This window comes from Epinephelus lanceolatus, chromosome 17 (genome assembly GCF_041903045.1).
Source record: "Epinephelus lanceolatus isolate andai-2023 chromosome 17, ASM4190304v1, whole genome shotgun sequence".
Classification (NCBI taxonomy): Eukaryota; Metazoa; Chordata; class Actinopteri; order Perciformes; family Serranidae; genus Epinephelus; species Epinephelus lanceolatus.
The window spans coordinates 10,977,558-10,999,693 of NC_135750.1; the positions used below are offsets into that span (position 1 = coordinate 10,977,558).

The 22,136-nt window shown below is 40.4% G+C and overlaps 2 long non-coding RNA genes across 2 annotated transcripts in view; both read left to right on the forward strand.

The window, feature by feature from the left end:
* The window catches only part of LOC117248459 (uncharacterized), a 68,102-nt gene that overhangs the window by 29,047 nt on the left and 16,919 nt on the right, over positions 1 to 22,136 (forward strand). The window lies entirely within an intron of this gene.
* Positions 3,123 to 4,357, forward strand: LOC117248460 (uncharacterized). The gene is made up of 3 exons (XR_004500917.2): positions 3,123 to 3,471; positions 3,756 to 3,809; positions 4,062 to 4,357. It is a non-coding gene; the product is annotated as an uncharacterized LOC117248460 (long non-coding RNA).

Sequence of the window (22,136 nt, forward strand, 5' to 3'; positions counted from 1 at the left end):
GCCCAACACACACCAAAGTGCAAGCCAAAATCTCTAGGCACACCTGTATTTATATCTGTACACAGTAGCTTCTATAACATGTGCTATCACTCTTATCCCAACATAAATGTTTGCTTTTATTTACTAATGTCAAATAACATGTAATAAATTACTAAAATCAATCAAGGATTCATTTTAAACTTTTAAAAATTACATAAAAACACCAATAACACATCCATTTAAAGGGGAAATAATGTAAGATAATGTGATGAGACGAACAACGACAAATGGGTTCCCCTGAAGTTTTTTTTTTTTTTTTATTTAAATTAAATTACATTTTTTTTAGGTAGAGTTTGCCTCTTTATTAGGGAATGTGTGCACACAACATACTGATACAGTCAATTAAAAATTCATTAATAACTTTTTGTAAAGGCCCAGTTAATCATTTTATCACAAAATCCCACGGCACACCTGGGTTTGCTTCACGGCACACCATTTGATTACCACTGATTTAAACCATAGTTAACCAAGTAAGTCCAATTGGGATCATTGATCACTTTTAAAGGGCACCTGGCCAAGACAGCAACATAAAAAAGCATACAGAAAAAAGCCATCATAAAACAAAGAACATATACAGTAACATGCTGAAATATTAAAATTTCCTCGCACAATGACAAGTACCAACCGATTCATCCACCCTTGTATTTATGAGAGCTTTAAAATCAGGCAGAGAGACCTATTTTCTTAGTTTGAAATCTTTTTAAAGGCTCCAAGTGAGGGGAGCAGAGCACATAAAAAGGTACTAGTGTGAAAAATGCAGTCTTTTCATTCATTTTAGTGAAATGCACTAAAACGCAAGGTTGTCAAACAGATCTTCGCTCACCTTTTTGAACAGCATGTTGCAACATCATTAAATACATGCACGCACACACTCCTAGACTTCCTTTGGGTGCCATATTTTTACAGTTTACCTTGACTTGGTTGTCATTGTGATAACTTTCCACACTTCTTGTCTGATCTTAAGCTATTATAAATCTTTGTGAAGTGTGTTGGCGTCAGATAAGCCGTCTAACTCCTGGATATTAATCAAAATGGACTTCCTGGATCACACCTGAAGCAACATGCTCACCGACACAGCAGCTTTTTTTGTGTGTTTTTTAACACAGTCATCTTTTCAGCCTGAACTTCCAGTAACACATTGTTGGTTCTGGACTTTTCCTGGGATTTGTTGACGATAAGCGCGCTTTAAAGATGCAGCAGTTCATCACCCTGGAGCCTGTGAAGCGCTGTTTGGCCGAGGGGGACGGAGTGATAGAAGAGAAATTTGGGAGGAGAAGAGAGAGTTTGCAGAATTCTCCTGCATGTTGTGTTACAGCTGACCCTATCCTCAACTTTGACCCCTGACCCCAGCAGAGATCTGTCATGAGAGGGAGCTGCTTAACACAAAATGGAGCCTGGTTCAAGAGTCAGAAAGAGAGAGGGAGACATGCACAGAGCGGGGGAGAAAGAGAGGGAGACAGTGCTGCACTGCACACAGAGGACTCATTTATCCTCTCCCTCTCTTGACTGCAGTTTTTTTCTTCCTCTCTTTTGTTTTCACTGCACAGAAACTGTTGCCCTTTCTTCCTATACATCTCCTCTCTTTCTCCCCGTCTTTGCTCCCCCCCCATCTTCTCACCCTCATCTCGTTGCTCTCGGACAACAGCATGCCATCGTCAGCGGCCACCGCCACCACCACAGGTACGGATTCATGGCTGCGAGGACCAGCAGGATTCTGGGGGGGAATTTGTGAGACGAGGCTTTAATGAGAGCGAGGCCTCGTCAAGCGGAGAGAAATGTATGCAAATGATATGCACACACCAAAAGGACCCTGGGTAGGCGAGGCGAGCGCCGGCCGAGCTCCCGCTGAGCTCTGAGGAAGATGAGCGGCTCAGGTCAGAAGAATGACAACAAAAACACCTCCTCCTCCTTTTCTTCTTCTCTTTCTTTTCCTCTGTGCTGCTTCTAGGAGAGCAGAGAAGGATGAAAACTGGTGAACACATTAGCTACATGATGCTGTTTGTTATTAGTTTCTGGACTGCTGTTGCTAGGTAGATGTTTTTTCTGTTATTCATCTTTGTAAGCACACTGACATGTGTAGGGTAAATTATCTTTGGATTAAACACATCTGTGTTTTACATCCAGACTTTCCAGACTTTTAATTGTCAAAAATTATTATTGTAAAAATAAAATCTGAGCTTCAGCAGAGAGCTCACACTGTGCCCTTTAATTGTGCTTATGGAAGTCATTTTTGTTAACACAGTAATTTGACAGTAACTTCTTTTGACACTTCATTTGGAAATTCAAACTCACAACATGGCTGTTTAATCATCAGGGTGCAGTGTACATAATGGGCCAAGATGTAAGTGAAATGACCTGTTTTACTTCTGTAATAAAATGCATTTGTCAACAGTTATATGAGACAGCTGTGATTGCAAGTTATTTACACATTTCATACTAAATGTAGTCTAATTTTTATTTTAGTCTTTTCAAGAGGGCTTGTAATATTGTTCTGTATATACTTATTTTTTTAAAGTATGTGACGTGCTTAACATTTTATGTATCTTTGTTATTTTTAATTTAATAAAGGAGATGAAACAGTTTATTTTTCGTGGATAATCTGTTTTTAAAAGTAATTTAAATGAGAATAAAATGTAGGTTATTATTTTAAAATATACTCCAGTGTTTTCTAATTTATATTTACTTCATAATTACTATATTATGCTTTTTTCTTTAGTTAATGTAAATTGTTATCACAGTTTTTGCACAAAATTTTGCTGTTGCACAAGGAGGAATGAAAATAATTATTACTCCTGTTGGGCACATTTAAAAACAATTATTTTAATAAATCTAAAATAATTTAGTTGACTTGTTGCTAGTCTAAAATAGTGATTTAATTTGTCGGGATTTTTTAAACATGCAGATTTGACACCAGCATCATCGTGGTCGCGGCAGCGCGCGCTCTCCTCTCCCCTCCTCGCCTGTTTGTTTGCTCGGAGCATCGCTCCTGCAGGAATAACACACCGTTAACTGGCCTGTCTGATCTGACTGCCGCTGCAACACACACCCACACACACACACACAAAATAAAGGAAGAAGGAAAACGAATAAAGGATGAGGGGAGACGTCGGCGCGACAATTTCGATGGCGTTAACTCGTGATCGTTAAACGCGCCACAGTCCAACCGCATCAGACATAGAAACCTTTTTTCTCCACCATCGCCTTCGGGTGGGAATAAACAAGAGGAAACGGGTTGAGAAGAAGAGAGGAAAAAAAATCCATTGAGTCCTGGGAAGAAAATGAGAGTGGCACCTGATGATGTCGACTTTGACACGTGTTAATTGCTGCTCAGCTCTCCTCATTAGGGAGTCTCAAATTATTTTAGCGCTCCAGGCCACAACGCCTTGTTTGCTTTGCTGAGGAGAGGAAGCAATCTGGCCCAAACTTCAAATGGTAAGGCACAACAGAATTATTAGACATACATTTTTATTATAAAAAAAACCTGAAATTATTAACAAACAAATTGTGTGATTTTTAAAAAATAATAATAATAATAATAATATTAATAAATTGATTTAAAAATAGTTGGAAAAAAGAAATAAGCATATTTACGACAGTTTATTTTTATAGCTACATATCTATAATAAAGTGAAATATTGAAACACATCAGCTCTTTTATAAATCACATTAGTTTTATTAATAATAATTTATAATGCCTCTGTTTCGTTCCCAATTAGGATTTTTGCTCCTCTGTCAATATCCCAAGACAAGAAGATATTTATGTGATGCATGTGAGTGTCATCTCTTTCTCTCTGATAATCAAAGATTTACAGTGAAGTATGGCCTCTATTGCTAAATCGATAGCATGCTCAAAATCAATAACATTCTCAGATAAAATGGTGTCATCAATAGCCTGACAGAACTGCTTCACTGCACACTGGTAGTATTTTAACATCAAGCAAATGTGACTTGGACCCAATCAAATGCATTCATGCACTTAAACCCGTTTCCTGGTGTGATTATATTCAAATGTGTGTCTGCAGCCTCGGCTTCAATCTGCTGCTGCGTCCTCACCCTTCACCCACGCAGCTCTTTGTGGCAAACAAACACAGATTCAGCCCAGCGTCTGGGAGCGCCGGCCCTCATCCTCTCTGCTAGATTACTTGTTACCTGTTGGCATGTATTTATATGGCCTTGCATGGTGAATTATAAAGCCTTTGTTATTGCCCTGGCTTGGGGTCGGCCACTTGTTTATGACACCAGTAATGGCGGTAATTGTTACTGTTGAGATTACCTGTCAAGAGGACCCAGGCGGCGAGCCTGGAGAAGGCGTCCCTCTCTTGACAAGGGGTGACAGGGGGACAAGGGGGGTAGAGAGATTGGGGATTGGAGGGTTGGGGGGCACGCTGGGACGCCCTGATGACTTCTCCGCTGATAATCAGCCGCCGAGGCCTGTGGGATAATTCAGCTGTCAATGCCACCGAGCAGGGCCCAGCATCAGCCGGCTGACCCCAGCTGGCGTCATTCATTTGGACCCAAGATGGGGATGGAAGCAAGAGGAGGGGTGAAGGGATGCAGGAGCAGAAGGAGACAGAGGAGCAGAGACAGTGTCTCCATCTCATGTCGGAGTTGGCCTTCAAATGCAGTAAATTAAAGCCATCATGAAACACTTTGCAGTTTAGAAGAGAAATATGTCAGCTTTCAAAATGTCTGTCCAGATCCAGTTTCTCTGCAAACCGCTGCCGTTAGATTATCAATGTTACACAAGAAAATCATCAGGGTTGCTCCTATTCTAGGTCTCTCCTTATAAGCCTAAAATGCACCAACTTTTCCTGCTTTAATTCAACTTTTTATCAGCTTTTCACTGCAGCTTAAAGCTCTCTGTGGTAAATAATTGAAGATTTTGATATCAGACCCTCTAGTAGATATGTCATGGCAATAGAGGGTGTATCTGTCTTCAACCTCTCCTTAAATTATGTGTGTAAATTTTGATATTCCTTCCTGACGTGTTCTAATTCCAAGATCCCCTCTCTGAGACTTTAAAGGTCCCATATTATTCAGTGCTTCACAGGATGAGAGTTATGGTTTTCATTAGGCTTTACAAATAAATTCAATATCAATAAAAGGGTATTTATTGAATTAATGTGCAGACTGAGTCCTCACAATACTGGGCCCTGATTGGCCGACAATGTGCAGCAGCTCCTCTATGTCAAATGATTTAAACGTTGAATGAAGCTTTTCTGCAAACTCCTGAACTGACGTGACGTTGCAGCAGAGTGGATTTTTGAAAATGCAATCACTTTAAATTGATCCACTCAAGCAAATTCAAGTAAAGATTAATTGCGTTTAATATTTCATGTATATAAATTGAGGAAAATTTAAATCTCTATTTATGGGCATTTAAGGTCTCAACTAATTCCTCCTGTATAAGCGGTCTCGTTGTCTTCCTGGACACGTGTGCATCATAAAGAGGGCAGCAGCAGCTAAAATGGAAGGCAAATCACTTTTCGAATGGTTTTGGAGCAGCTATCAGTGTCATCCCTGAATGGCTGTCTTTATCAATGATTCTGCCTGATATGGAGCAGGGGTGTGGGTGTGGAGTGTGGTGGAGGGTTGGGGGGTGGGGGTTCCCTATCTGTCGCTGGAATCTTTCACAGTTTAAGGGCCGGGAGCTGCTAAGAAACTGTCAAAGATTTGGACAGCTAAAGTCCCTGGGTGGCGAGCGCCGAGCTGTTCCTCTATCTGTATTCCACTGTGGCAACACGCAGGGTTGTAACACTGCGCCACTGCTATTCCAGTGGGATAATGTCATGGAGGAAATAGTGCCAGGAAATTGTCTGCTCTGGAGCTTTTTCTTCATAATATGGGATCTGTTGTGCAGGGTGGGGAGATTTTTTGGTTCCTATTTTTATATTTACAAAGAGGTGTGAAATTGCAAAAAACAGTTTGTCACCTCTCAAATGTAATGAAATGATTGAAAAGTTTGTGGACTGATGCAGTGTGAAAAAACATATTGCACTGTTTCTGCACTGTAGCTACCGTCACTAGGCTGTTATATATCTGTAAATTATACATATAGTATTTGTCAAACAGCTCACACAGTGTGAATGTTAACACATTTTGGGTGTTTTCGCTGTCATTTTTTAAATAAATATTCAAAATGTATTTTAGTGTTTGGCCTCTGGTGAAGTTTCACTGAAACATCAATTATGATGTAGCCTGGAGGGTAATTCTCATGAAGCTTTTCTACAGAGAAATTCAGATTTGTGGTCATTTAAATGCGTTCAATGTGAGTGACACTGAACTTTTGTAGTCCATTTAGCAATCAACATGTAAAATATTTCATCCAAGTCGAGCGTGATATTATTTTCATAACACCTCCTGCGTAATTTTGATGATGTCTGAGCTTTGCTTTGCCTCCACCGCTTTACAACTGTAAAGCGCACAGAGGATCCTGTGTTACATGGCGAGGCAGTTTTGGTAAATGTGTCAGAATGGAAAATAAACACAACCAGAGCTTTTGCACATACATCAGCGCCAGTGATGGAGGAATTCTTTTCAGTGGATTTATAGAAACTTGTTTGGCAGTTTGAGTAATGCTCACCGAGCATTTTGTTTGCTTTTTAGCAAATTTGTGACTCAATAAATCCACGTTCCACTTGACTGCAGTTCCCTTTGCTTTTAGCCGCTCCTGTTTATATCTTATTGTCACAGGCCATGAATCAAAAACAATTGCTTCATAACTTCATTTTGTATCTTTGCAGTTTTTATTGCCGCGCTTTAATCCTTTGGCTGGTTGACAAAATGGAACATCATCATCATCACCATCATCATCACAACTTTAACCAAGAAATTTATATTAACACAATCTCTCCTCGATATTAAAATAAAGCACAATCTCATTTCTTATTCAAATGATAGCATTAGGCGCGAATGCATTTATCACCCGATACAGGAGTGAGGTTATAAACAATGCCATTCATTATCTGGCCCAGATGCAGCGATTGTTGATTAAAGGGCTTTGAATATAACAGCCACACACACTTGCACACTTACACGCATCACTTACACACACACAGATGGGTGGACATTAGGAAAAGAGAGAGGCCATCTGAATAGGCTGGAGGGACATTAACGGCAACAATGATTGATATTTGCCGCACAGGCTTTTTAATGGTATTGTTATTCCTCAGAGTTATACCCCGTCCTCCCTACGTCTCGTCTCGCAGATAAATGGAGGTGTAATAATGAATAGAAATTATCCTGATTATTTTGGTGGAGGTGGCGGGAGAGCAGGCGAGGAGGGGGGTGATTCATAATCTAACACGAAGCTTAAAGCTTAGTCAACAGTGTCTTGCGGATTTTCTTTAATGTTTGGCAACTTCTTTTGTCGAGGAAAATATGCAGGGTACAGCTTTAAAATGCTGCATACATTTGTAATCACTTGCTTAGAATTAAATGCATGATTTGCACCCTTGTCATGCTCTGTAAGTAAACGTAAATGAAAATAGATAAATGAAAGATAATTAATGATGAGATTTATAATAATTCTGGCTTGAAAACTTTGTGTTTAGCTATTGTAAAAGGGTTTAGCCAGCCTACAATCACAAATATATAATGCAGAGGTCACAAAATTTGGAGATGCTTTCACATGAGACCAAGTATAGACTTGCAAAACCTAATTTGACAAGATACTGTATTTATAATGAGGTGTATTTAGAGATTTTTGCCCCCATTAGTCCTAAACTTTATTAACTGCAGCTTCAAAATGTTAGAATATACACAAGAAAGGTGTATAATACTGATTTAGTTTACTTTTTGGGTAAAATTGTCAGATTATTTTGTGAAATGTAATTTTAAAATATAATACTTTAAATTTTCAGAGTTGATATCTTTGTTTACAGACACTATACTGAGCTGTAACAAAACTCAAACCAGACTTTTCTCCTTTGGTGTGGCCCTGCCTCGCTGCAAGAGACTGTGATATTAATTAGTTGTGTTTTCTTGAGAGCCTTCACTGCTGCTGAGTGTTGATCGTGTGAACAGCTGAGGTGGACATCGCCAAAACACATTATTTGATGTGAGAGGCCAGCTTGTCCAAAGCAGTTGTGTTTATTACGCACTCCTCTGGCACCTGCTGCAGCGAGTCGGCCTGCCAGGACACACACACACACACACACACACACACACACACACACACACACACACACACACACACAAATGCATACACACACGGTCTTCCAAAATCTCTTCTTCATTTAGCCACTTTCCACCCAAATGGTGGCCATTATCACTTTTCAATTACATTTGCAGGAGCTGCTGTGTCAGTGCTGTGCTGTATTGTAAAACTTAAAAATAGGCAACCAAACACTATGAACCCAGAATGATTAAATTTAAACTCTCATTGTCACATTATACACCTGGAAAGATTTAATCAAAAGGCTTTTTTATAACACAATAATACAATTTTATTTGTGTTTCTAGCAAACCAGTTTTCCAGTCCCTTAACATGACGTTTTATAGCTTCAAATGCAAATGATTCATGCAAGAAAAGCACCAAAAACACACCACAGCGCACATGGCATGCTATGTTGTATGTCTTGTGGACTGTATGTAGTATACTGGAGATTACACACTATAAACAGTGAGGGCGTTGGCTCTGCTTGGACATTTATTTAACTGTTGTCTTGGTGCTTGTTGCCTGTGGCTGTCACCTGTTGTTCCTTGTTCTCTATATTTTATTTTATTTATTTATTTTTCCCTTCCTCTGTTGACCTCCCTCTGTGTGTCATTACCGTTGTCTCTCTTGGTGGCATCACTGGAAACATGTGTCTTGTCTGTCGTGAAGGAGCAATTCTAAAATCGAACATGCCAATATCCTTTTTTTTTTAATCATTTTGCCTTCTTGTTACTCCAGCTTCTGCTCCCTGATATGGCACTATTACTCAGGTCATCACACATATTTATTTGGAGACTTGTGATTACAAAAGTGGCTTCGTTATTTCTGTATTTCTACTAAATTTTGTCCACTAAATATCCAGTGTTTACTGGAATCCCAGCAAAGATGGTTCCCCATTAAAGCGCTACTGGATGCACTATAAAAAACATATATAAAAATAGTTTCCTCTGCTGCTCTTTTCCTTCTCACTACTTTTCATCTAGACAAACAAGACCTCACTCGTCTTCTCCGTGTCTCCTTTTTTCTGTTTGCATCCATTGCTTTCCCCCTTTGGTGTTCTTCCTCTCTCTCTGCTCTTCTTCATCCTCCTTCTCCTCCTTACCAACATGCTGTGCATCATCCTTCCCTACCATGCCTCCTTCCTTTCTCCCTTCCCACTCCTAGGGTGTAATAGTGTGATGCTTCCCTCCAACATCCCCCCCGCCCCGCCACCCTTCCACTCTCTCAGTAATCAGGGCCAGATGGAGGCAGAGATGGAGTGATGGAGGGAGGGAGGATTGGGTTTGGTCCTAGCAGTGTCTTAGAACGTGGGGAGCTGTCAGCCCTGCAGGGAGAGAGGAATTCTCCAGCAATAAAATAGGGATTTATCACCACTCTACCACAGAGAGAGGGAGAGGAGAGAGATAGAGGGAGAGGGTGTGAGGCAGAGAAAAGGACGAAGAGATCAAGAAAGTCAGATAGAGAGGGGTGACGTGAGAGAGGAAAGAATAGAGAGGGGCAGTAAGAGAAACCCGCAGAGGGATAAAGAGAGAGGCAGGAAAAAAAAGCTGATAGACTTTTCATCATTGTAAAGCTTCAGACAGATGAGGGAGGTTGAAGGAAGGAACATGCAGGATGATAGACTGAGTTTGCCGCTGAAAAAGGCCTGGAAGGGGGGAAAAGCCAAAAGACGAGAGGAGAACAGAAATTGAGAGAGACAGTTGTGTGATGACACCCGTGGCTCATCTGCTCACATTCTAGCGGCATGACAATTTCTCCTCTTGCCATCTGTAGCACGCAGAAAGGCGAGCGTCTGTCCAGAAAGCAGTGCCCAGTTGCGTTCAGGGGATGGGGTGTTAAGCAAAAAGACTCGACCTCCCCTACTGGGCCAAATGAACCTGCTAAAATAACCGCTCTCCACAATCGGCTGTGTAATTGAAACCAGAATGTGCAGGATTTGATAAATTGCTTGACCCCGCAGGAATGTTAAGGTCGTAAATTTTTAGTGCATTTTGGCCGTGCTGAGGTGTGCAGAGGTGTATGTTAAGAGCATGTCTATTGGTGTGTGCGTGTGTCTGAGATTCACAGAGAAAGACCGTGTGTGTATTTATTATTTCAAAACATAATGGTCTTCCAGAGTTGTGTCGAGGTGGCAAGACACAAACGGTAGTGCACGTATAGCCACGCATATGGCAGCGTTCGCACACAAGTACCTACAAATTATACCGCACATTCCCACTCAGTGACCAGATAGACTATAAATTGTGCCTCTGCTGCACATCTTCAGTGGTTTATGTCAAAGGAGTAGATTTAAACATCGTCTTAGTTAAGCTGAAAAGGGAGTGCACACATACCTGACATTGCTTAAATATTCTAGCTAAAGTATAAACATATTCTGTTTAAAATATCACTTTCAAACATGAAGCCGCAAGAGATGCGTTCAAATCCCAGACGAAAGGAGAATAATGTCCAATATTGTGCACACATTATTTCCAATTTCTTAATATATATGTTTTTATTTTATTTTCATACAAACAGCATTATATTTCTGTGTCTCTTAACACGTCTGGCATCGACTGCATGCAGCCTGTGCACTGTATTTAAGAATCTACCATGATTTCTTACAGCTCCCATCTGTTCTGATGGTACATTTAAAATGTTTATATCCCTCTCCAGGAGCCAGTAGTAAACCAGTGCTGTTACTGCCATGATCCTCTACTCGTATCTGAGTGTGTCTTTCCTTAAAACATTTTCTTAAAAGCGCTGCTTTCTTTTTACACTTCAAAACAGTTCCCTTTTTGTGTCTGGAGCAAATGGTGGTAATGAGCCTCTCTCACACGAATCTGTCTTTATGACTGCCGCTCACATGCGGCTCCAACTCCTTCAAATGCTCTGAGGCTGGCAAAAGTTTTTATACACTCAATAATCGGGTGTTCATAAAGCTGTTTGAAATGATTTCTTCGCATTTGCGTCGGGCTGTAACGAACTAACCAGCCCTGAAACACTTAAAATGATGACCGCAGTTAACTGTGCTTCAAGTTAAGGTCTTGAACATCAGTTGTATTCAATTAGAATAAACTCAGCTGAATCGCAAACAAACCAAAACTCGGCTTTGCTCACTTGATTCTTGCTCCATTACAAATCTTTTCATCTCGTAGTTCAACATTTAGGAGCTAAGTTAGTGTTTTTTGTATTTGGTGGGTGGGTGGCCCAGGTGCAGGTTAAAAGATGGCAAAAAACAAACTGTTTCCCTTTGGTTAAGTTGTTATTTTGTGTGCTTTTGTCTGTAAATGTTCAACATCATGGGCAGCCATTAGTCCCTCAGTACAGAAATATGGTAGATTGTTTAAGATGCTCACAGCAGACAAGTCCAGTATGCCATGTAATGCAAGAAAACAGGTTCATCTTGGAGTGTTGGCCTTGACTTTGACCATGTTACTTCTGCTGTCAGTATCACTTTCAGTCGTGAAATCACTAAAATGCTCCAAAATCATTGTTCATAATTGAAATCATCACACAGGCTTTGAAGTCCAAAACACAGTTGCATTTTACTACATGCATTAAAGTAGCCAACTTTGAGATACCACACATCAGCACATACAAGGCTCGACTCCGCATGCTGAACTGAAGGCTTCAGTGTTGAGGCCAGGAGATGCTTGAGACTAGTTCGCTTAAACTACTCCACACAAAGTTTCGACCATGTCTAAATGCAAAACTGTTTCTACCTGTTCTCAAAAGTGGAGCAAAAAGCCTCCCTTCATTTGGGCAAAAAGTGATAGTTGTTCAAATCGTGATTAGGCAGATTCTTTTGGATAGTCTCTCATGGGGCTTTATTCGTTTGGCATGATGTGTGAAAAATGAAAGCTTGATGGAAACCCCTGCATACTTCCTCAACCCTGCATATGTGTCTAATAGCTGTGTAAAATGGCCATGCTCGTCAAATCCACAGTTTCAGAAAGTTAGAAAAATTGCCAGATACTGTTCAACACTCCATTTGAATCTTACCAATGCTGGAAATGTTCATTCTCAGCTCTGTTGCAGATGCCAGTTAAAAACCTTGACAAAAACTAAAGCATTCATCCACTGGTCAAACTGTAGCTTCCACATCCCACCTACCTGCTCAGCTCCAGGTAGTGGGCTCCAGAAACAATAGGCAACTGGTCTGCAAGCCAAATACTGCATCTACAGGCTCTTATCAACCCTGTCGCAGAATAAATGTTGGCATTGTATTTTTCTTCACACATTTGTGCGTTATCATGTAGCAGATATGTTGAAACTTACATTTCATCAGTGCTTTGGTTAACATGTGGTTATATTTAGGCACAAAAAGCACTTCATATGACCACAACCACAAAACATCATGTTTTGGCATGAAGTACATGGTTTTGGTGCTATAATCACTGCTGGAAATGCAGTGTTAATTTGCTAAAAAAAAAAAACTGCTGCTTTTGGTGTCACAATCCCGCTGGAATTTCAGGGATGGCTCACCAAAAAACACCTGCTTTTGGTAACAATCTTTGCTGGAAACACAGTGATGGCTCGCTAAAAAACACCTGCTTTTGGTGACTCGATTCCCTCTGGAAACACAGTGATGGCTTGCTAAAAAACACTTGCTTTTGGTGTTCCAATCCCCACTGGAAATGCAGCAACATCTCTCTTTGTCAGTCTCAAACAGGGGTCCGCAGCTATCTTGCTTTGGCACCATGCCATCCACTTTCCCTTCCACTTCCAGAACCAAAGTTTTTAAATGTTGATATGATGCATATGAAAGTAAAAATGTAACATATCTCTTGTGTGCAGAAACATACATGTCAACATTTTCTTCTGGCGATTGGGTTGCTCTCCTTGCAGCTCAAACCCAGACCAAAAACATGACCGTGAGTAGTTTTCTTGAATGCTGGAAGATGAGGCGATGACATGAGGGTGAGAAGAGGAGAGTCTGGCAGACACCAAGGACAAACCCATCCTTAGCTGTCATAGTCATCAGTCATGTTATCATCACTAAAAACATGTAGATGAGGAGTATGAGGATGACAACCAAACATGCACGGGCCAACTCTCATTAAATGAACACGTGCAAAAGTTCAGCTTCCCGTGGAAAAGCCTGGGAGAGAGCAGAACATTCTTGTATACACTGTCTGTTACAGATATGACATGTTCTTGACTGATTTAAAAAACATAAGTCAAAGGATAAAATATTGCATTAAATGAAAAATCCACATTGCGATGACAATAGACAACAGAACCCAGTGGCAACAAAACCTGAGTGGAAACTTTAAGTGGTACAAAATCAGCCAAATGCAGACATGACAAAAGTCATGGAAATTTTAAAAACTCATATATACAGTTCATGTATATATGGACTAGAGTCCATGTGTATGTATGTCAACAGTGCTGAGGGCATGGAGAGCCCAGCCAGGACCAGAGGGCATAGAGAGGTCAACACAATGTAAACAGAGACCGCCACACGATTTACGATGTTTGCTGGCTGCTAAGACGAGGGGTCTGCACATTCTCACAATCATAATTGCTTTTTGCAGCTTTTCAATCAACCCAACTTGGTGGACATTGTTTTTGTATTTTTTTCACCTCTCATTTTTCCCCTTGTCATTGGGGAGGCTGCTCTGGTTGTCGGTAGCTACCCTTGCGTAGCTGTGACTCGAGTCTAAGCAAAAGTCTAAAGCTCCAAGATTCTTCTCTTTTTTTCTCCTCTTTTCGTAATTAAGAGCAGACGTTGTTTCTTTCTCGCTCTTTCGAAACCCCGACATCGGCCACTTTGGCCAACTGAAAAGGGGAAACCCAGTCGCACATGTGGACATCTGGTTGGACACAGAGAGCATGCAGCTCCACAGCATTTCACCCCCCTGCCCCCCCCCCCCCCCCCCCCCCCCCCCTTGCCTGTTGACAGTCGTTACCTGTGCCCCGGCGGGCCCTCGCTGCCCCAAGATAAAACGACCTCTATTCAGAGCCAGACGCATAAATATTTCTTTTTCTATTTTCCAAAATAGCTTTTAATTTTACAAGTTTTATGGCCCTAATATTAAGTGCATATGTTTTACAAGACACCGTGTCCTCTGCCTCACCCCTCGGGTTCACTATTGGAGCTTTTTTTCTTTAGTCTTCTAAAGGAAGACGGGAAGAAAAGTAAAAAGCATAAACGGGAGGGAAAGGTAAGCCATGAGAGGGATTTTACTGCATATCTTTTCAAGGATCCACATGAATTCTTGTGGGGTAGTTAATTAATAGCAACGGTAGTCTTTTCTTACCAAATGTAGCAATGCTATGAACTTTATACCAAGCTGACAGCAGAGAGACAGGTAAATACGTAACAGCTGACGTGTTCATCATCATGATAATGGGATGGAAATGAAAAGAAGGACATTTATGTGTACTTACCATCAAAAACTGGCGATCACAAACATGCTAGTGGGGAACTGAGGATCTTACATGTTGGTTGCTGTTTGAAATTTTGAGTTTTCTTTACAACTATTTTGCTTTTCCACATGTATCTGTGTTCTTAGCCTCCCCGTGACCTCTTTCTCTCCTTCTCTCTCTCCATCTCTCCAACATCACCCAGATGTGTTTCAGTGACCAGTTACAGCATAAAGCTCTGATTCATCTTTCATGCAGCAGATTTTTAAATTTCATCAGCATATGTGACCAAACGGCATGAACTCAAGCTCATTTAACTTGAAAAGAGCGCCATCTGAGAAAATAATAGCATCAAAATACACTTTATATTTAATGAAAAGCTTATTTATCATCCTTTTATAATATAAATCAAACATCTGAGCACAAAGATCATATTACAAAGAAACCATTTAGTGTTTATCACTCCAAACACAGAACAATATCTGAAGAAGAAATCTAAGAGGAAATAACACAGAAATAACACATAACATCCCAAAGATAACTGACTTTCAAGTGAAATATATAAAAGTTGTTAATTACAAACAAATGGAAAATGATACAGCTGTGGGCCTGAGTGAACTTCACATGAGCACTCAAGCCAGTGTGAGTCCTCAAGTTTGGAGAATGCTCAAAGCAAGATTCACTGTGTGGGCGTGTTTTAACTTTGCTCATGTTTCATGACTTACAGAGCTTTTCATTTACCATATTTACAAGAATACTAATAATACTAATAATAAAAGTTTTCATTTTCCTCAGGAACACACACACAAATGGTATCTCACACATTTTATACATGAAGTATGCACAAGTGGAGCAAAACATCTTGAGTTTCACTTGGTTCAGAAATAGAGACAATATAGTGAAAACACTACAGCAAATGAAATAAGAGAAAGCTAGACATTCAAAGGCTGTTGTTACTCTGTACCTGTCCACGTGCCTCTCTGCAAGACGTCCCAGTTCACAAGTGCAAAACAGACATCAGAACAGGCCCAGCACTGGCTCAGATGAAATACACCACAATAAATCCCCCTGCGTATATCTCCAGCGTGCTTGCATCGTGCTGTCCGCTGTGCTCAGATTTAGCTCCAGTGGTGACATAAGTTACGGCACTCTGTCTGAAACCACCTTGTGAGGATTTATTGCTGTGGCATACAACTCTGAATGGAGGAATATTTGGAGGGAGAGAATTGAGGAGAAGTGGGGGAGAGCGGGGGAGAGGGGGGCAGGAAAATTGATCCATTTTGCTTTGGGTTCAGATAGAAGCATTTGGATGAAGGACAGAGGCAGGATTGTGGCGGAGGAAAAAAATGGAACAAATATGGTCTTGTTCCAGAAGGATAATAAATAACTGGATGTCTGTGATTGACAAAAGGATAAAACTTTAACGGCATTGATCCCCTATCTTTTAGATATATTTACTAAAGAACTTTGGGCTTTTTCAGAAACAGATGTTCTGAAATGTTTTTGATAAATGGGAGATGTTTAGGAGGGGAGCAATGGAAAAGTCATTGGTTTTGTTTTATCGCCATACAGATGGTGGGGACAGAGAATGATGAGAGAAAGAAGAATCAGACAGCTAAAGTCCCATCATCCTTTATATTTGTCCCCTTTGCTACTTTCTACTGATACAAAACAACGGTGTTTGAGCCAAATGGTTCATGCGAGTCTCTACATCTGCTGTTCCAACCACCAGATGCTTGGTACTTCTTTTCTGGGAAAACTGGTCTGGAAAACAGGAAGTGAGGCATTTTAGACTTCTGCAATAACAAAATTGAGATAAACAAAAGTAGGACTGTGTATTTAATTTGAGTTGTGACAGCAGGATATAAAGCAAAGAGCACTACCTGCAGAAAATCCAAAGAAGATGAACCACCTTTGGCAACACAAGAAGTTTCCAAGAATCCTGGAACCTTTTTACAAACTAAGGAACGTTCTGCATTTTGAACAACAAGGGTCTAAATTTTGGTTCTTGCTTAAAAAAGTCCCTGCCCCAGGTCTAATACTCACAATTTCCCAATAACTATTAAGGTGGAGTGTGCAGTGTTGAAGATTGTTGATTTGTCGGGCCCAGAGGCTGCTCCATGTTCTGTTTTAATTCACACAGCAAGAAAGCACTGGTTGCCACTAGCATCAATGTTAGAGCTTGGGAGGGGAATTTGTTGCTGTGTGTATTAGGTAGCGTTTATGCTACATTCAGAACATTGAAATAGCAGCAAACCACTATTTTCAGTGTAAAGATTTAGAGGAGTAATGGCGTCCTAAGCAGAGATTGAAGTAATGCTCCACCTGTGTTGGAATCCAATTTTCTCTGTCGTTTGTTGTAGTTAGCCAGTCTGGCCCCAGGTGCATATTAGTGCATGTGTGTATGCCACTGGCAAGCTCATCATCATCGTCACTCTTCACAGCTGTCATACGGTAGCTACCGCTGATATTGCGACGGTGTCACCAAGGAAGCATATAGCATCCACCCTCTGGTTTTCCTTAATTAACACTGTTAGCTTTGTTGCTGTTGATTAGATCTATTTATGGAGTTAGCACCGTTAGCTGCTAGCCACCAGCTCAGCCACCTCCATGTTGAGAACCATGTGCAGACAACTCATACGCTCTGAATTTCGCACAGAGCTCCTTTAATGTTTAAATAAAGTTTTGTAGTCGACTTCTGAACCACTCTAAAAAAAACTTTGAGTTAAGGAGAACAACTGGGTGAAGCAACATTTCATTAAGTGAGTCAGCCTTTTTTTTTCAATTGACAGACTAAAACAGAAAAATAACAACAACATTAGAAACTCACCCATTCTTGAAAATTGGGACAGAATCTTATTTTGGAGGCTTTTTAATTTTTACTCTTCAATTTGGCTGGGAAAATATGTTTTAAAACATCAAAGTCTTGAATATTAAACCTTGTAATGGGCCAACCTCTCAGTGATTGTTTTTTTTTTCTTGATTAGTATACATAGTGGATGTCAGAGGTCTTACGGAGTTGACATGAAGTTATAGATTTATTAATTTCCCAGCAGCCGTAGCAAGTTGCCATTTTATTTTTTCAAAGTTGCTCAGAGTCCTCTTAATGCTAATCAAAAAATAAATCATAATTCTCATTTAGTTGGGCCATGGAGTTGACATGTTATGGTTGAGACACACCCAATAGGAAACTGGAAGTGAGACAGGAGTCCTTAGGATATAGTTAACCCCTTTTATGCCTGAATAAATTATGTTTTTGTCAAAAACTGACATAGTTGACAACAATCTGGGACACGCCTTTCACAAAAAAATATAAATTTTATTTTAAAAAACGTCCTATTAATTTTTGACCGCTTTTACCACATTTTTTGATTGTTCGAAGTTGTAATTTATTGTTTGGTTGTTTGGGACGAGGCTGTTTTTTAGCACAGGGTAAGATTAGAAGTTTAAAAAATGAAAACAGATCCAATTAATTTCATATATAAATCCTATAGAAATAATGTTTCACCCCAGTAATGGAATAAGTGTGTGGATAAGTTATAATTTTAAGGATTCTTTTTTTCCATTATTATTTTTAGGAGGACACAGGGGTATGGTAGGGTGAAATGCAGAAAGTTGGAGAAATCATCTTCCCTTCTCTGTAGTTCAGTAGTTTGATGTCTGATATCTGTTCGACACATCTTCTTAACTTCAACGGAATTAAACTGTGTAAAAAAAGATATGACACTAGCATCCAGATGTTTTCCAAAACTTGCTGGTAAGTGCCCTCTCATTATCTCGAGTGGTGAGAATCTGACAAAACAGCTGGAGGAAATGATGAGAGCTGATTTGGAACAAAACAAGTTTTGAAGGCAAAATGTTTTCTATGCTTAAAGTAAGCTCAAGCGCTCACGTTTTGACGTGCAGATTACTGTCAGCTCGTACTTGTGTTATTATCAGTCAAACATTTTGTCAGTGATGAACTTCCATATACCTGGGTAGAGAGCAAAAACTATTGTTGAACCCTTATCAACATGGATCTCACCAAAATTAAAAGACAACAATCTCTCAGATTATTACGAGGCAATTAAAGGGGGAATGCAGTCTCATTTACAGCAACAGTCAGTACGTTTACATGCACAGTTTAATTCCACTTTTAATCGGAGTGAAAGGCCATTCCGATTAAAAGTGGTCATGTAAACGGTCATTCCGATTGAAAAACGGTCATTCCGATTGAAAATTAAATCCGATTAAAGGGGGTGGTTTATTCCGTTCGTCATTCCGAATGAAAGAATTTTGTGTGCATGTATACACTCATTCCTCTTTAAGTTCATTCCGGACTTTCTGCGCATGCTCGTTTCCTTGCCCTTCTGGCGCGATGACATATATAGCGCACATAGCAACGGGCTGCATAGCAACGGGCTGAGATAGAGCAGTCCGACTCGTTGTACTCACCGGTTTCCATTCGCCACAGCACGGTCTTCTGCCTCCCTTCTTTGACCTTCTACCTCCCTTCTCCTCCTCAACAGATGAAGCATTGGCAGAACAAGGTTGTTGTCGTACTGCTGCTTCAAGAATATAAGCAAAACAAGCCCGAAAAAGGCACTAAGAACGGCGTCGTCAAGCATCTTGTTATCCGGAGCGAGGACTACAGTGTTTTCTTCTGGTAAACGTAAACACGTAACATCCGCCCCGCCCCCTATCCAATCAGAAACCTTCCCTGCACCAAACCTTGCACAGACCTGAATAAAGGCGATTGAACTGATCTCCCATGTAAACCCTCATTCGGAATGAATATTTCCCATGTAAACTACCTGGAAAGACTTTAATTCCGAATGATTTTATTCAGATTTATTTCATTCCGAATGAGAAGCCATCATGTAACCGTAGCCAGTGTGATTCATGGAAAGCTGCCCAGTGCAATCACAGTCGTCTTCTTACCATTCAGCAGCACTTTTGGGTGTTAGTGCCTTGCTCAAGGACACCTCAGAGATAGTTCTGAAGGCAGAGGAGCTAGTATCTTGTCAGGTCTTTTTTATCCAGATGTTTTGAGGGAAAAAGACAGAAGGAGAGACACTTTACCCAGGAAACAGAGAGAGGAGCGAGGGTTTAGGGAGCTCAACCTGGGGCCCCTCCCTACAGGGACAAATTGGTGTCAAGTCTCTGCATCTGGGAGGATTAAGTGTGTGTTTTCTTTGCGTTTGCACATGGTGCCGAGGACAAAACAGCTTGAGTCCCCACACGTCCTCACAACTCACAAAGACACTTGTGTTTGAGCCCGGACAGGGAGGAGATGGCTAATCTTTTCACATAATCTGTGTAAACATGCTAACGCACACAGTGTTCCTGGATACTTAAATGACGTGAAGGCAGAGCCATTGTCGTCACACTACAAATTACAGACGATGCCAGGTTTTTATAATCACAGCAGTCAAATTGATAAACAGTTTAAGCAGTTTTGAAGTGTTTGAACTTGCACGTTTGCAACAACAGTGACAGGAAGCATAACGTCATAGCTGCAAATGATGTAGAGAATGGGACTTCTTATCCCCTCCACTCTCCTCTCACTCCTTAACAACATTATAGTTTCACAATAAGACCAAGATCTCCATCTTTATGTTGACAAACTCCCCTCCACACATGAATTTACTCCCTAAATATCCGATACTTATTAAGTAAAATGTTGAGTTGGAGGGACTGCCCCATTAGTGTCATTTTGACCACATGTCCACTGGGTTTTCTCAGTGTTTTCAGTTTTGTCTGATTTCTCAGATGACAGTTGTGCCCTTCTCTTTAAAGAAATACTTACCCCCAAATAACCATTTGTAAGTCAGTTACTCACCCTGTGCCATGCTGATTTCATGGACAAAGCTTTGTTTTTCTTGCATGCCTCGGGTGAATGAAGAATCCTTAAACAGAAAATTCTTGGTGAATTGCAGTCACAGGCAACTGCATTTAACTAACTAGCAATCTCTATCAAAATATCTGCTTACAGACTTGCAGAACACGAGCAGTAAAATCCAAGTCTCATTTTTCCAGTTGTATTCTCAATACTTCCCAAACAGACAGCACTCTCCGATGGGGAACTGGACTTAAAGTTAAACGTGTCTTTGATCTCATCAAAGTTCCAGTTGTAGTGTATCATTCAGTATTTGTTTGAACAAATTAAATGTTGGGAGTCTTTGCTAGTTCCAGTTGAGCAAAATACACTTCCTTGCTATATGATATGATGCCAGTCCTCTTTGCAGACATGAGGTCTAGCGTCTTGTTCAGTTCCATAATAAAGAAGTATCGTACTGGCGAAACGTCAGATGGAATCCTCAATAGCTTCACAGTGGGATCATGCACTTCTTTCCAAAAATGTTTTAGTTCTCTGCATTCCCAGAAAACATGAATGACTGACCCTGTACATATTTTACATCTGTCACATTCAGAAGATGAGTTAGGAAACATCTTACTCAAACATCGTGTGCATACATTTATTATTCTGTTCAATCATTTTGTGACAAGACAATGAAGTGAAGACATTCTGACATATAGTTTTGCTCCTATGATGTCAGTTCATCAAGAATTTTCTCATTTCTCAATTTTCTTATTTTTATATTCATGATTTTGGATCCTTCATTCACTTGTGGCCTGCAAGAAAAACAACACAAATTTGAGGTAACATGGGATTGATAAATGCTTATTTGGGGGTGAAGTATTCCTTTGACAAGATATATTTGTGTGAGGGTTTTGTAGCTGTATCAGAAAGATGAAATAAAAGTACACGCTGATTAGAAGCGTAAGAAGTGTAATTGAGAAAATGGTATTTTAATGTGGACACTTGAGTGACTCCCTCAATTTGAACCTTCCCTCCCTTATGACAGCTTTAATGTTAGAGGCTAGACTTTGTTGACTCTATAGCTATGACTTCACATAATAGCAACACAAGGCACATATAGGATTTATCTATCAAGCACTCTTAACAAAATAGATCTGTCACAAAGAGCTTTATGGTGCAATCTCCTGCGGGATTGATTTAAAAATGTTCCACAAACGCCCTCAAATCTCCTTTATTTTGCCCTCTTTGCTTCTCATTTCCAGCTTTGTCATTATTGTCAAACACAAAATCAAACCATTCTTTTCTGTTCAAGCTCTTGTCCCCAACTGACGCTTCATTTTTCTCAGATGCTCAACGGACCATAAACCCTCTCGTCTTGGACTGCACTCCTCCAGCTAGTGTGTTTTAGAGAGCCTCCTTGTCCATAATGCCATATAACATAAACACATTGCGTTTGATTGGTAGACATAAACATTGACTGTGGCTGGAGCACAGTTTAACGCCAGGCCACAACTCACGGCCGCTGTTAACGGGCTCGCTGCCATAACGGAGGGAAGCCAAGGTCGGCTGCTGCCCCACGCACTCAGGGTCACGGAGGAAGAGGAGAGAGGACAAGAATGCTGAGTTTAAAGAGTGAGAGGTAGATGGGTAGAATAGGAAGGGATAGAATACAAAGTATAGGGGCTTGAAGGTAGTGTAAGGCTGATGATATACCTGCTTTCTACCAACGCTTGCACGTAGAGAATTGTGTACTTTGTGTGTACCTGCAGGGTTAAAAAGTATAAC